This window comes from Myotis davidii, unplaced genomic scaffold (genome assembly GCF_000327345.1).
Source record: "Myotis davidii unplaced genomic scaffold, ASM32734v1 scaffold566, whole genome shotgun sequence".
NCBI lineage: Eukaryota > Metazoa > Chordata > Mammalia > Chiroptera > Vespertilionidae > Myotis > Myotis davidii.
This window is the reverse complement of record NW_006296617.1, coordinates 1,386,205-1,389,716: the sequence shown is the minus strand read 5'-3', so window position 1 is coordinate 1,389,716 and position 3,512 is coordinate 1,386,205.

The window sequence follows — 3,512 nt, the reverse complement described above, 5'->3', positions numbered from 1 at the left end:
GGCAGTGAGGCCAGCCAAGCCCACAGTGTCCCCACAAATAAAGAGCAGGGAGCTCTGGCTGGTGGCTCAATGGTTAGAGCAGTGTCCCGCACAGGGAAGGGTCTCCGGTTTGATTCCCGGTCAAGGGCAAGTACCTGGGTTGCAGGTTGGATCCCTGGCCCTGGTTGGAGCACATGTGGGAGGCAACCAATCAATGTGTCTCTCTCTTGCACTGGTGTTTCTCTCTCTCTCTCTCCTTACCTCCCTCCCTCCCTTCTCCTCTCTCTAAAGTCAGTGAGGCTTGAGCTGGTTCCATTCCGATGCCCAGGAAGGCAGCCAGCACAGAACCCACGGACCAGGCGTGCTCCTGCCTCTGAGGCCGCCACCGGCACCCCTGGTTCAAGATCATTGTCCCGGCTGCGACCTGGATCACTTCTGGAGGGACTCTAGCTGCGGGGACTGTCCTGCGTCCAGAATCCAGCGGCCAGAGTGTCTGGGAAATGCAGTGGCTGCTCCAGCCTCGGCAGTGAGGCGGCAGTGAGGCCAGCCAAGCCCACAGTGTCCCCCCAAATAAAGAGCAGGGAGCCCTGGCCGGTGTGCTCAATGGTTAGAGCAGTGTCCCGCACATGGTAGGGTCTCGGGTTTGATTCCCGGTCAAGGGCAAGTACCTGGGTTGCAGGTTGGATCCCTGGCCCTGGTTGGAGCACATGTGGGAGGCAACCAATCAATGTGTCTCTCTCTTGCACTGGTGTTTCTCTCTCTCTCTCCTTACCTCCCTCCCTCCCTCTCCCTCTCTCTAAAGTCAGTGGGGCCTGAGCTGGTTCCATTCCAGTCAAAGGCACATGCCCGGGCTGTGCGCTTAACCCCCAGTAAGGGGCATGCAGGAGGCAGCCGATCCGTGATTCTGTCATCACTGATGTTTCTCTCTCTCTCCCCCTCTACCTTCTTCTCTGAAATTAATAAAAATATATTTTTAAGTCAATAGGAAAATATACTCGTGTGAGGATTAACAAAACAAAAGAACAGGGAGGACGCAGAAAAGCAGATGTGAGGAAGAGAGTAATGCCAACAGATGATCGCTGGCACCAATTCAACACCAACAGGAATCCCCAATTTGGGGTGCGGGGACAAAGGAAATTGTATTCAGCGCAAAGCAGCTCAACTGTCACACAGCAAGGCAGCCTGGGGCCAGCCCCCTCTACACCACGCTCTGCGGGACCTGCCCTGCATTATGGTCAGTGTCTCAGCTCGGCCAGGGCAACGGTCTGCAGTCTTAGGTGGAAAGGGAAACTGCTCCCAGAGCCCCTGGGAGCTGGCTTACATAGAAGTTCCCAACCCTGGTCCCTGCGTAGTTTGTCCTCATGCAAATGAGGATTCCAAATCCTTGTAGTTTGATTGGTCCCAAAAGCACTGTCCTGATTGGTCAGAATAGAGTTGCTCTGGCTGGTCGAGCTGCATAGCTCCCGATTGAATGGGGGAAGCCTCCGTCCTATTGGTTGAAATAGGATTCCAGGGACTGCTTTATGGATCACAGGGCAGAAATGCAGTTTTCTCCCTGAAGTGCAATTTACATGAGGCCTCTGTGTGGACATGGCTGGTTAGGCTGTTTTTTGTCTTAATTTGAGCCGTTAGCCACCAGGAATCCGTAGGTGTCTTCTTTCTCAGTGTTCACAGCTGCAATCCCCATCATTCCCCATCCAGGCGTGGCCCGTCAGCCCCAGCACGTCCTCCGGGGCCTTCGCTGCCTGTGTGTTTATACACATTGTGGACTAGTCGGGGTCCTATTGCGCCCTTTCCCCATGTAACAGTTCTCTGGGACAGATCCTAAGTGTTTCCCCGGATCATTAAAAATCCTTCCCAAAGCTGATCTTTCCTAAGGGGTAGTGAAATACAAGTGTGGATACCCCACTTGTCAATGCCCATTTCTTACTGTTCTACATCGGACTGTTTGTTTCTGATCTTCCAGATAGCACAGTGGCAGGCATCGTTGCGTACAGCGAGGAATCTCTGTCCACATTTCAAATTCCTATTTTTTAAAAAAGTTTTCTCCCCGATAGAAAAGTTGGAGACCCTGGGAAAAGTCACAGGAAGGAGAAAGCAGCCCCTGGGGTCCCCACAGAGACCTTGGGCAGGGGCAGGCTGATGAGCCCGTGCGGACCGGTTTGTCCACAAAGCATCAGAACATAAACAAGAGTGCAATCAGTGGGCCAAAAGGTAAAGTCTTTGTGAGGGGTCTTTGGGGCACATAGCAAGTTTCCATGTTGGTTTTTTTTTAAGCCTTTTTTGTTTTTTCCCCTAACATTGTTTTCATAGCAAACACTCATCTGGGCTTACTCTGTGCCAGGCCCCGTTCCAAGCGCTTTCAGATGCAGACTCACTTAGTCCTTGTGATAAACCAGTGAGGAGGGTAACATCGTGTTGTCCATTTTGCGAATAGGAACCCTGAAGCACAGAGAGGGTGAGTAACCTTCACAAGGTCACACAGCTGATAAGCAACTGAGCTGGGATTTGAAATTAGGATGCTGGATCTTTTTTAAAAAAGTTTTCTCCCCGATAGAAAAGTTGGAGACCCTGGGAAAAGTCACAGGAAGGAGAAAGCAGCCCCTGGGGTCCCCACAGAGACCTTGGGCAGGGGCAGGCTGATGAGCCCGTGCGGACCGGTTTGTCCACAAAGCATCAGAACATAAACAAGTCCGTTATGTTCTACCCCTGGGTTAGCGGCCAGAGTCTCCCTCCCTGGAGTGGCCGGGGCTGCCCAAGTCCATGACCGCATTTCCTTCCATTCTACACGGCGCTCTGCGGGACCTGCCCCTGCATTATGCTCTCCCCCCGTTTCCGGCCATTCCCTTAGGGCACGTCCCCAAGAGTGCAATCAGTGGGCCAAAAGGTAAAGTCTTTGTGAGGGGTCTTTGGCACAGATAGCAAGTTTCCATGTTGGTTTTTTTTTAAGCCTTTTTTGTTTTTTCCCCTAACATTGTTTTCATAGCAAACACTCATCTGGGCTTACTCTGTGCCAGGCCCCGTTCCAAGCGCTTTCAGATGCAGACTCACTTAGTCCTTGTGATAAACCAGTGAGGAGGGTAACATCGTGTTGTCCATTTTGCGAATAGGAACCCTGAAGCACAGAGAGGGTGAGTAACCTTCACAAGGTCACACAGCTGATAAGCAACTGAGCTGGGATTTGAAATTAGGATGCTGGATCCCAAACCCCAGCTGGGATTTGAAATCAGGACGCTGGATCCCAAACCCCAGCTCTTAACAATTCCAGGCTGCCGCCTACAGGTGGCCTCCGTCCTCTGAAAGAGTCAAGTCGCCCTCCTTCTGCGGCATAGATGACCCAGTTAGTGGGTAGATCTTTCCATTTGTTCTATATCACAGGGGCAGGTCCAGGTCTTGTGGTGCCTGAAGCTTTGCAGTTTGGGGAACCCCATTAGGAAAAGTTACACATTAAAAAGGAAACATAGGGCCCTGGAAGGAGCCAGCACAGATGAGTGGCCAAAACAAGCTTCCTTGGCAGCTCGCTCCAGCCCAGG